Source organism: Panthera leo, chromosome B3 (assembly GCF_018350215.1).
Source record: "Panthera leo isolate Ple1 chromosome B3, P.leo_Ple1_pat1.1, whole genome shotgun sequence".
NCBI classification, from domain to species: Eukaryota; Metazoa; Chordata; class Mammalia; order Carnivora; family Felidae; genus Panthera; species Panthera leo.
Genome location: NC_056684.1, coordinates 120,115,838 through 120,128,549, shown reverse-complemented (window position 1 = coordinate 120,128,549; position 12,712 = coordinate 120,115,838). Strand labels below are relative to the sequence as shown.

General features: G+C 45.1%; 1 protein-coding gene across 13 annotated transcripts in view; it reads right to left on the bottom strand.

Moving 5' to 3' along the window:
- Window positions 1-12,712, bottom strand: part of TTLL5 (tubulin tyrosine ligase like 5) — a 284,938-nt gene that overhangs the window by 123,058 nt on the left and 149,168 nt on the right. The window lies entirely within an intron of this gene.

Here is a 12,712-nt window from a genome sequence, read left to right as displayed (position 1 = left end):
GAGAACCTGAAGCCCTGGGTTCGAGTCCTTACTTTACCACCAGGCAGGGGTAAGAATTTACAAAACCAGCTAACTTCCATTTTTTCTTAATGTTTATTTATTTTTGTGAGAGAGAGAGAGAGAGAGAGAGAGAGAGAGAGTGTGTGAGTCACAGCACAAGCCGGGGAGGGGGAGAGAGAGGGAGACACAGAATCCAAGCTGTCAGCACAGAGCCCACCAGGGGGCCCGAACCCACGAACCGAGAGATCATGACCCGAGTCGAACTCAGATGCTCAAAGGATTGAGCTACCCAGGCACCCCCTAACTCCAGTTTTTAATACTCACAAGACAGGGTATGGACAAGTGGCCTGGAAACGTTTATAGTAATTCCCATTTACTGAGCACTTACTGTATGGCAGGCACCGTGTGAAAGTGCTTTTCTTATGTCGTTTAATTTTCATTTGCTCCTCAGCATATCCCTACAAGGTAGGCATTTTGCCTTCATTTAGATATAATAACATTAGCTTCAAAGAGCTTGCCCTGAGTGACATAGCTAGTAAGTGGCTAAAACAAGGAGGGATCCAAATTGGTCTGCCTCTAAAATGCATGCTCTCAAATACCAGGCCATCACATTTAAATGTGAGACCTTCAAGAATGTAATATAAAGGAATTTGGACCTTCTCAAGCCATGTGATAGCCGTAAAGAATGGCAGTGTCTGTTCGTCTACTAAAGGTGATGGGGACTGGGTGACAGGTGATACACCAAACTTCAGAGTCTTGAAAAGGGGAGTAGTCTTCCCAGATGAAAAGTCTGAGCCCAGAAAGAAGGAAGGAAATGCGCGAAGGGATGTCATGGAAGGCGGGACTGAAGGGACAGCCTGGCAGAGAAGCGAGGGCAGGGACAGGAAAATGGGAAGGGTCCCGAGCGGGCTGCTGCTGAAGGCACGGGGCTGGGAGGAGGGAGAATGACGAGGGGCCAGCGCTGCTGTGGGCAGAGCTGCGGGAGGTCCTCTGGGATGGCCAATCCAACCTCAAATGGGAAAGGACATGGGTGAACCTTGCTTCGCTAAGAACAGATGGGCTGAAAGAGAAAACTCAGCCAGGGCCTGAGGGGAGAAGCAGGAAGAGACTAGGAAGAAAAATAATGACCCCACAGGTCTGAAAAAGAAGAACCTGCAGACTGAAAGAGAGGTGATGACAGAGAGGGCCCGGAATAGCCCATTTTGTGCTTTAAACCCGTGCCAAGCTGAGTACTGCAGGACGGAGCTGGTGATCTACCTCAGCTCTGGGGGAGGTCAGACTGTGTATCGTCAGCAGGATAAACATCGCTATTCTACAGTGATAAGTGTTATTAATACTGAAGAGACCTACTCATGTGCAGTACTTTATAGTTTACAAAGCACATTCACATATATGAGTTCATCAGACCGTCAAGACAACCCAGGCATCATCATTTCCCACACGGCAAAGTGAGGCTTTTTGTCAAACGATTTAGCCCAAGTCAGGAAGTTCCAGGTCCATGTTCCTGGTCCCAGGTTCTTGGTGTAGGAAGAAAATCTAGCCTTTGTCTTTTAAAGACTTACACATCAGGAGATAAAGAACAAAGGCATAAAAATAAATCAATAATTACGCAGAGGAGCAGATACTATACTCCAGAAGAGGGAGGAGTCAGAGTCCAGAGGAAGGAGCAAGTTTGGGGGCAGCTGGAACAGGCTGGAGGTGACCGCAGACTGGACGGGAGGAGGAGATTATTAAGCAAGCAAGCGAGGAATTGGGGAGAGCTCTGAGTGTGGGCTTCGGAGGGCACCCTGCCTGTCTCGCTCGTCCCTCCACCCGGCACAGCAGTCGCAGGGCAATCATGTTTAATAACCATGTGCTGTTGACGCTGTGCTAAGTGCTGAAGGTCCAGTGGCGAACAAGGGGTGCGCTCAAGAAATGTACTCCAAGACCAAGAGTCAGGGTTGCTCGCTGGGGGCTCCCTTTTGGAAAAGGGAGATGCTCTATTCCCAGAATGATAACCCATTCCATCAGAGGAATGTGGGACCTCCAGTTTTTCAAAACTTAACTACTTTCCCAAAATAGAAGAGGGCTCTGTGTGTCTCCCCTTTGGCAGGTGGTCAGAGAGGGTCGGAGCTGAGAAGGGAAAAGGGAGCATTCAAGTAGCTATCTCACAGCAGAGTCACGTAAAAAGAAAAGGCAAGAGGGTTGTGTTTAACAACTTACTGCACAGTTTTGTATTTACCCTCCCGACATTCAAGCTCCCATTGTGTATGCGATGCACATATAGGAAAGAAAAAATGCGATATGGGAACAGGGTGAGAGAGCCTGCAAAGTGCTGAAATAGCATACCTGGCAGCTGCTAAAACAAAACTTCAAAGATCTGGCTTCTTTGAAAAGCCATCAGGCAGGACCCCACCCACTCCCCCTGCTAGCCACAGCTTCCCTGGGAGCTAGTACACGTAACCACTTCCGCATGTTTGGCTCCGTTCCCCAGGGCTATAGCAGCTCTATAAGCCAAGTCAGAACTGCCAGCCAAGCAGGTGGGGGCCGGGGGGCTGGGTCAGCGTGGGCAAGCAAGACCTCTCCCCAGTATTTAGCCACAGGCAGAAAATAAAACGCTAACGCTGGGATCGGCTTAAAAAGCCCCTTCCTCTCGGTCAGCCCAGCTCTGATTGGTTAGACACTAGTAATACAGAAGCTCTGGGCTTTAGAGATTCCCAAGGCATTAGAATATGCCCCTCCCAGCACCACAAATTAGTTCAAGAACAGCATCTGTGGTAAATCTCTAGCTCTAAACAAAAGAGGCTTGACATCTACAGAAGGGCCTAGGAGGAAAATCAAGACTATGCCTTTCTTGGAAAACTCATTCCTTTTTATTTTTTTAATCCACTGACCAAGTTTGGGTCCTCCTCACATCTTCCGGGGCAACTGTCTCGTCCTGTGCTATTTAATAAGGTAGCCACGAGCCATACATGGCTTTTGAGCATGAGAAATAGAGCTAATATGACCGGGGAGCTGGTGTTTTCACTTGATTTAATTTTAATTAATTTAAGTAGCCACACCTGGCTTGTGGCACCCACACGGGAGAGCTTGTTCACCAAACTGCTTGTTCACCAAATATAGCGGCTTGTTCACCAAACATTTACTGAGGACTTTGTGCAGGGTACTGTACAGACGTAAAAACGTGTAAGACTTGATGTCTGCCCTCAAAAAGCTCACAATCTAGTACGACAGGTGAGACAAATATACAAAGAAGCAGACTATAAGGAGGAATGGGAAGGGTCATCACAGAGGTAAGGAGATGATATTTGAACAGGGAATAGGGACATGGTGGCCTGACATTATGCCTCTGCCATATCAACCACTCAGGTAGGGGATGCCAGTAAGTCTATCAAATGAAGGGCAGTGAGGAGACAGAACTACTATAAAGAACACCAAAAAGCTGAACACCATAAAAACACACATTTAGCAAACTCTAGAACTCATTAGGCAATCAAGGTGAAAAGGCCAGAGTAAAGAGATAGCTTAAGCCCATCCTGGGCTGTCCAAGATGGTGGATGACCTTCCACTCCAACCATCTTCAGGATTGGCTCGTAAGGCTCCTTCCTATAGTTTAGGTGGGGTGGGGAGAAGGATACGGGGAAAAAGTTGTCCGCCGTTTCCTCTTCCATACCTGTCTCTACCCCCCAGATTAAGGAAGGCCTCTTGCTTGTGGGGCACTTGTGATTTTGGATAACATGAAAGAACTGAATAGCGTCCAAAGGAGAAGCAGTAAAGACCCGATGACTTGGGAAGGGCGGGGGGCAGGGGTGTTGTGAGCTTTAGGCTCAATGGAGGATCTAGGGTCTTTTTTTCCTAGTGTTCAGTTCACTAGGACAGGAAGGGCCCCAAATGTCCATTCTCTAGGGATTTAACATTGTGCGCTTAGCCTGAGCTTCCTTTGAGGTATAGCTCTTAGGAACATGAGTTCAGTGGGTGAGGAGGGAAGAGAAGGAAGAGAAATGCTAACGGCATCTGCGCCAGGAACAGGGAGGACTGCAGAAAGGCTGGCCTGAGCTGAGCTCTGTAGGACACCAGGGTGTGGACGTGTGCAGATGCAGGTGAGGGGCAGGATGTCCATCCACTCACTCCTTTACATGTAAAGTCCTTAAATAGTCATTTAATATGTGTTCCTATTTCCATGTGCCTACTGCTTACCAAGGCACTGGGACACAACAGTGAACAAGACAACTTACACTTCCGTGAAGGAGTGACAGTGAGTAGAGAGTAAACGAATAGGGTCAAGGCTATCGGGCGGTATATGCAAGGAAGTCCTAGGGCAAATATACCAGGCTTATTTCTGATCCATTGAGTTTGGCTGGAACTGAACTGTGAGGAGAAATAAAACTAGAAATGTAGTTTGGGACCAGCGGCAGGTGTGTGTTTTGGAAATCGGGCCAAGTTTTTGTTTGTTTTTCTTTTCTTTTTTTAAGACTGTGGTGCATTAGGTCTTTTTACTTCTTCCTTAAAAATTTTAATGATCAGAGAAAATATCAACAAGAAAATCTTTAAGTAAAAGGTTAACAATATAAATAAAATGAGTCAGAAAGACTTAGACTTGAGAGGTAGAAGCCAAATTGTGCCACATTCATAGGCTACCTTCTCCGATTTATCCTTATCAGTAATAAAGCCAGTGTTTTGCTCTCGCTCTCTGATTTTTTCCTGTAACTTCTGATTTACCTGTGAACTGGAAGGCAGCAGAAAGTATGATCAATGATATTTCCAAAGCTTCCAACACCAACTTAGACTTTTTATCTCTACGAACTAAAAAATCTGTACAGCTACAGCCAGCTTGATTTCAGTTTCTATCACCTGAAACTCACTAAGTGTTTTGACCAATGCTTGGTATTTTGAACAGAAATACTCTGCTTCAGCCCGACTACTTCCTGTTCCCTGTCCCTTTAAAATGCTTACAAACACTTTGGCCATTACCTGTCTTCCCCCGCCTCTCCTGTCCTTCACCTGCCCGTAGCCTACACACAGTCTAGGACCGAATTTACTCCCTACCCTAAACCCTTCCTCTGCAGAGCCTTCTCTTTCCGCCTGTCTTTGGTACCTGTTCTGAATTGTGACTCCTACGAACCTATATGCCCTCTTTTAATCACTCGCTTTGCATTTTAGGTGCATAAAGTAAACAAACATTTAGGTAGTATTCTTTAGACCACCCTGCTGAACTTAGTAGGAGTGTGAATCACATTACTTTGATCCTTGAATAGTGTTGAGTACAAAGTAAATGTGCAATTATCTCTTAATTTGTTAGTATTAGCCTCTGCCCATCCACGCCCCACCTGCCCTTCCAGATCCAGCTCACGTGTCTTTCCTTTCCGTGGACCTTTTGCCAGCTTCTCTATCAGTGATCAATTTCTCCTCTGAACTCGTACCACCTACAGGATAATCCTCTTCTTCAACAATCAAGTACAAATTATTTCACAGTACTTGCATTAATAGGACTATTCATTTTCCTCCTTGAGAACAGAGACCCTGTCCAATACCTCCTTCCGAGCTCAGCTCGGTATCTTGCATTTAGGAAATTGTCAGTAAATGCGTGTTAACTTTTCTGGGATGACATTGTTTTAACAACCACCAGATGAAGCCACTTCCTAGCTGGAACACCACTTAATGGCCAGTTCCACCTTTTCTCTTATTCATGTATTTCAATACACTAATAATTTGGTGAAGAAAGTAACAAAACTTTTCTTTCGGGGGCTGGTATTTCAAATGTGTTGGGTTCACGTAGCTAAGCATGATATTTGAGAACACTAATGATATATAGGCAGATTCTTTCATCTACTCAATTTTCCTTGGTGCAAAGTTTCAGAAAAACAAGAATTGATTTCCTCTAGACTTTAAGTACATCCCATTTATTAACCCCTTTATGGTTTCCTTACCTGCTATGCCAGAAAGCCTGCTTTTCTCATCTAAATCCTCCTAGATTGTAGTCACATTACTGAGATGCAGCCATATTTCATTTTCATCACAGAAAGATAGTAAAACTTGTTTTTAAAAACCAGGCCAAACGTGGTATTGATTATTGGCTTTGAAGACAAACTAATACAAGTCTTACTTAGCCCGATAATTCCTGAAAGCCAAAAACACCCCTTTGTGGCCTCTGAGGCAGAAGAATAGGGCAGTTAAGACAAGAGTTCTACTGTTGCTTATTATGAACCCCAGGGGCCTCGCATATGATGCGACATTATGAATTCCTAGGCGCACATATACTGCCTCTCTCCCTCCTCCGGCTTTCCTTGCATCCACCAAAGAATACTTGACTCCACATTTAGGCATGCCTGGGTGGCTCAGTCGGTTAAGCGTCCGACTTTGGCTCACGTCACAATCTCACGGTTTGTGAGTTCAAGCCCCACGTCGGGCTCTGTGTTGACAGCTCGGAGCCTGGAGCCTCCTTTGGATTCTGTGTCTCCCTCTCTCTCTGCCCCTCCCCCACTCATGCTGTCTCTATCTCTCATAAACAAATAAACATATAAAAATAAATAAATAAAAAGCTAAAAGCTTCTCTTAGGTATCTTTCTTTAGGAGCATTTTCTCGCTTTGTAATCAAAATTTTAACTTCCGGATACTAACTTCACAATAAAAATACATTACGTAAACCTCAGTGTTACAATTAGGTATACCTGTTTTCCCTACCATGTATCTAACGTAAGCATTAAACAAAGTGGTGTAGGACTACCGTGTTCTCAGTGAGTCTAATTTTACATTTCTCTCTTTTCTACAAAAGGAACTAAGAGTCATCAAGAACCAAGGCAAAACCAGAACCCACACCGGAACCTTCCTTCTCAAAGCAATTGCGAGGGAAGAGAGGCTCTTTACTCCTTTTCGGACGCTATCAGTCTATTGTTTTCTTTTATTAAAATATAGGTACAGGGAGTTTTTCCTTTTTCCTCTTAAATCCTAGGAACTAAAGAAAAGCAACGACTTCTTAGTTGTACTAGGTTGGTAACATGCTGACAGTCTTAACAGAAAGAAGAGTGGAGGAGGAGATAGGACGGGATCTTCAGCTAAAGGCTCAGGGAAGCCGGCTGGTCTTCCTTCTAAAAATTCGCTGAGTCAACACTAAGTACTGCTTTACAACTGGATCATCAAGGTCTCCCTACAGGAGCCAGAAAGAAAGATAGTGGTTTTTTTTTTTTTTTTTTTACTACTGCCATTCTTTCCAAGCTCTTTCAAGGCTGGTAAACAGAGTGAACTTGGCCAGATGGAAGATAATAGAAAAACCAGGTGAGAATTAAACTGAATTATGAATTGAGTCACTGATCGAATTTCTTAATTCGAGAAAAGGAGCCTCATCCAGCTTCATATGCGAATTTTTGTCATTCAGGCCTGTTAAAACCACCATAATCACCAACTGTGGATAGATCTAAAATTATAAAGCGAACAATCACATAAGATACAGTCTTGCCTCCGACGACGACTCTGTGTGGCTGGTGGTTCTCCTGCGTGCTAATCCTAAGGAAATGCGAGGTGGTTTCTCTTTGATACTTTGGAGGGGAGGGGAGGGGAGGGGTGGAGGCCGACTAAAGAAAAGCTGCACTGGCACACACATACCACATGGCAACCTGCATTTTGGCTCGCAGATAAGAAAAGACCTACTTCTTTCACTCCTGGTACTAGGCCCAAACATTCCCAAACGCACTTTGCCCAGGCCTTGCTATGATGTCTAGCCAGCTATCTCTCACACATTTCCTAGGTTTACCAGCATTCCTTCAACAGGCAGAGGCCCAATCATTCTGGCCTTGGCACAAACACCTATGACACTCGGCTCTCCCGGTGAATGAGGAACTGTAGAATCTGTCACAGAGCTTGAACCGACACAGAGCATAACCCTGGAGAGGTTCTGTGTCTGGCTGAGTGAGAAAAGCAGCAGGGGAATTTTAGATAGAAGCACAGGCCTTTATCCTTCATGTGCTGAAGAAACATGTTCCTCAAGGGGAAGAGACTGGTAAGAACTAAGATTCCGCAGGAGGAAGGCCAGGTTAACTTTATTTTGTGGGAAAGAAGGAAGGAGAATAAGAAGTGAAATATCACTTCTACAGAACTCTGAGCATAAAAGAGTTTCTTTCTTCTTCTTCTTCTTCTTTTTTTTTAGGCCCCCCTAAAAGTGGTTTCTTTTTGTGATTGTGCTCTTTGGCTAGAGAGTGTTGTTTATATAACAGTATAAAGTACAAAATTATAAGCTCCAAACTCCTCCAGAGAAAAGCTCTCCCAAAGCTCGACCCCCAGGATAGATGGAAAATATGAGTGTTTACTGGCTAGAACATCGAGCTGCAGTGGAAACTTCAACATTCAGAAGAAGATAGCAGAGAGGAAGGGCCTGTTGAGTAGGCAGAAGTCACCCTTCAACAAAGGGGTCAGAGGAAAAGGAAGAGTCTCCAGTTGGCTGCACTCTGATGCCTTCCCTTCCTCAGCGGGAAAGGCCACATCTCTGTAATCCAGCCCCGGGAGCATACCATACATGGGTGATGGCCAGTTTCTCCCATACTAGATATAAAAGCAAGTGGGTAGCAATATCAGACCCCATCAAGTCCAGTTTTAACTTTCATTTTTTTCTGGGAAGGAAACTAAATATTATCAACAACCTACCACTAAAATCAGGCGCTGAACTGGCTTTCACGTACATAACTCAATTAAATCTTAGAACAACTTCATGTGGTAGCCATCATTTGCATATCTAAGCAGAGGGGGAAATTGTGGCCCAGAGAAGCCAAGTAACTTGCCCAAGGTCGCATACCTAGTGAGGCACACCCAGGTCTTTCCAACTCAACAGTCCCTTCTCTTTCTATCACATCATGCCACCTTCCTCAGACAGGTCAACGGCCCCCTTTCCTATAAAGTTAACATGCTCTTAAAGAAATAGAAGCATTTAAAGGACTAGGCTCAGAATAAGTCCCCGTACAGACAGGCAGAGGATAGGAGCAAAACGTTGCCATTTTAATCACTAAGTAAAATGAGCGCACAACTACGGGGTTTTCTTTTAAATCCTTACGATACTCCTTTGTAGTACAGTAAAAAACACCTAACTTTGAATTTACCACCTAACGATTTCTGTGTGTATAGTTCACTGATATTAAGTATATTCACACTGTTCTGCAACCGATCTCTAGAACTTTTTCATCTTGCAAAACTGGAAAGCTGTAGCTACTAAATACTAATACCCTCTCCTCTTCCCGCAGTCCCTGGCAACCACCTTTCCACTTCCTGTTTCTAGGACTCCTTTAGATGTGGATGGAATGATACAGTACTTCATGTGGATGGAATGATACAGTACTTGCCCTTTCGTGACGGGCTTATTTCACATAACGTAATGGCCTCAAGGTTCACCCACATGGCAGCGACCAGATTAAATCCTTCCACACTCTTCTTGATATCTTTTCTTCTAATTGCCTGGGCCAGAAAATTTAAATCTTTGTTATGTGCCATTTGACACGACTCTGCAATTTTTTCCCCTTCTCTGCCAGATGGTGACTTCTTTGTGATCAAAAACCATGTTTTCCAAATCTTTTAGACCGTACCCAGCGCCTGGGATGATGCTGAGAACATGAAAGATACATCATGGACAGTAAGCTCCGTGAGATCAGGCACTCTTCTGTTTTATTTATCATGACTTCCCAGCACCTGACCTAATGCCTGGCACATGGAAAATGAATAAGATGTATTTTTTTTTTAAAATACCAAACTCGATATTTCTGAGGACCGATTAAGCACGAAACGATGGGAAGTCAGAGACCTGACTCTACAGCAACATTTATAAGAAACAATCTGAAGGAAGGGACAAAAGTATTAGCTTAACTAGAATCAAAATCTCTGAAAAACTTGTTCCTAAAAATTATGTGAAGTAGGGCATCGGACTCTTTATAATTTAATTTTTGGAGAGTAAGAGGGTGAAGGGACAGAGTGACATGACATCTAGCCCAGGTTTCCCAGATTTGGTGCTTCATTGTACCCCATTTCCCCATACAGAACTTAAAGTTCTGACACACAGCTATTCTCGAGAGCGGGGGCCATCAGGGCGAGCACCCCAGGCCCACGATGTCTTGCCCTGTCACAAAAAGGAGGAACAAACCCGTGGCTGTGCTTTCCAACTCCCCCACCTTTAATATCGAGGAACAGACAAATCCCCAGGTTGCATGTGTGAAAAAGCCAGAGATGGATAAAAATAATTCAATGACAAATGCTGGAAAAACATACAAAGGGGCAGAAGCCAGACATTCGTGGGATTCCCTGACAGCTCGATCCACAAGGAAGGGTTGGACTGGAAAAAAACAGGGCCTCAGGTTCCTGCCAAGCCGTCTGAGGCCCTGTCCTTCCCAAATCATTCCAAGCAGCAGCCAAGACTTTACAGTAACCCTTCCAGGTCTCACAAAGAAAGATGCACTGTGAACCCGCTGAGTGCTCGTCACCTAGAAAATGCCCCTCCCTGACATGATCCGACACCAGGCAAGGCTGGCAGTGCTGAGATGCCTCTGCTTTATCACCTCAGGCCCCTAACCATGTCCCCATGTGCCCAGAAAATGTGTAGTTAAAAGGCAGCCGAAAAATCCCACCCATCTCATTGGCTAAAGAAAAGCTTAACTACCCAGCTATCAGCATCTAGAGACCGAAACCGATCCCTTTAAGAAAAAAGAGGTCATGAACACTTGGTACCTGCACCCTGGAGGCCCTATTGTCTAATTCTAAATCGGCCTTGCTTGGAGGTACACCTCACTCAGGCTTCTAAACATGTGACTGATCTTGGCCCCGACTACTTTCTCTTCTGGAGAATGGCCTGCAATTAATCTCACTTATTACCTCTGAAAAGTAACAACAGAGGAATGGCTGGCCAAGTCCAGCTCCAGAGTGTCTAGGGAACTGCAAGCTACATGGCCAGGCCTCAGACTGTCTGGGCAAGTCGTGGGCTCTCTGCCTTCCTCTCCCACAACAAAGCTTGAGCAGGGACTCCAGACAGACCAGAGGAACCAAGGGATTTGAGGAGCTGGGCTGAGCTCACACTGACCCAATGGGAGACGACAGCCCTGAGGCTACGTTTGGGGTGGTTTCAAAACAGCGGGGGGAGAACAAGGTTGTCTGGTGAAAACTTGTGTGATCCATAAAATCGAGAACAATAGCAACACCACAGGGAAATGAAAAATAACACTATTTGCAGAGTTCTCGTGAGTCACCAGTTTTCATTCCTGTGGCTACCAAGTCACTGAGTCCTCCAATATGCACATGAGGAGCACAGCCAGCGATGGATTCTCTTTACATCTTGTTACTGTTTACGGGACAGTGCCTGGCTTAGTGAATTGTCAGTTTCTCAGCGCTGGAATCCGCTGCTGCTTCGTAGATGAACCAGCAGGCGTGTACCTCTTATTTACTTAGCGTCCACTTCCAGGGAGGGCAAAGTGCTGTAAGGACATTCTAAAAGCTCTCAAAACAGCCCAATAAAAAGATTAAATAAGTAGGTTAGGGTCCCTCAGTGTCAAAACCAGTAATAAAACTCACGTCTCTAAGCTACTGATCCCATATTCATGGAACTCAGTCACCCTTACTACTAAGAGAGGGACAAGGGACTCAAGAGCCACGAAACGGTGACTGAACCGGGCGAAAATGGAAACCGGGGCCCGTTACGGCATGGAATGCCTGCTGGCAGTGTCTGGCTGGGGCCTGCGACACCGCCAGGTCTGGAAGGAGCTTGGGGAACTCAGTTAGCACTGCGTTAGGGTGGGCACCTCTGGGAGCTCCACGCGGAACTGGAATCCCCAAGCCGAACCTCCGGGCTGTTCTGGCCACCAGAGGTTATCTGAGGGCAGAGGAGGATTCCCCAGGGCCACCCCACACTGAAATGGGACCTGAAAACTGGTCCTTAAGCTTGAAGAGCAGGTGACAAGAGGGCGGCTTTGGGTACAACTAACCCAAAAAGGAAAAGGCCAGGGGACTCTGCGGGAGCTGCTTTCTGAGGCCAGTGGCTCAGTCGGCGGTATAATGTGCTATTTTCCTGTAGCTCACAAGCACGGTCTGGCTAGGAAAAGACCACGCACAGTGCTGGACGGATTCCCACATCTTTCTGTGTCTCAGCTCTGACAAACAGGTGCTACGAAAAGAAGGCTCGAAACCCAGCCATAACTTTTATTAAAAAAAAAATTTTTCCTCGTTCCATCTACAAGTCTACTTCTCCAAAATATGTAGTTTTGACATTTTGTTTATAGTACGGAAAATGGTTACAGTCTTGTCATATAGATAGAAAATATACCCCAGATTGCAGGGAAAATGTTTTCCACAGAAACAAGGCTCTGATTATAAAATGAAAATGGAATATTTGGAAATATTTTATATGGAAAATAGAGCTCTATGGTATAAACAGAATTTCTCTTTTACGACCTATGTTTTAGGAATGTGGTTATTCTGTGGACTGTAAATCACCAAACGACAGACTTCTGTGAAGAGAACTTTGTGGGAGGATGTCCTCTCTCAAACAGGCCTGTCTCCTGGTCTTCGACTCTTTATGATTCTCAGTTAGGATGATTCTTTTCACCCTTGACTGCAAGGATTACTGGTACGAACGACACTGGATTCGAGCGTGACGTAATGTGCTTATGTTTATGTTGTTTCCTGGGCAGAGTCTCTGCTTCCCAAATGAGTTCCTTCAGTAATGATTCTAACACCAACAGATACTTTGACAAATAGCAATTTCCTTTATGCCCAA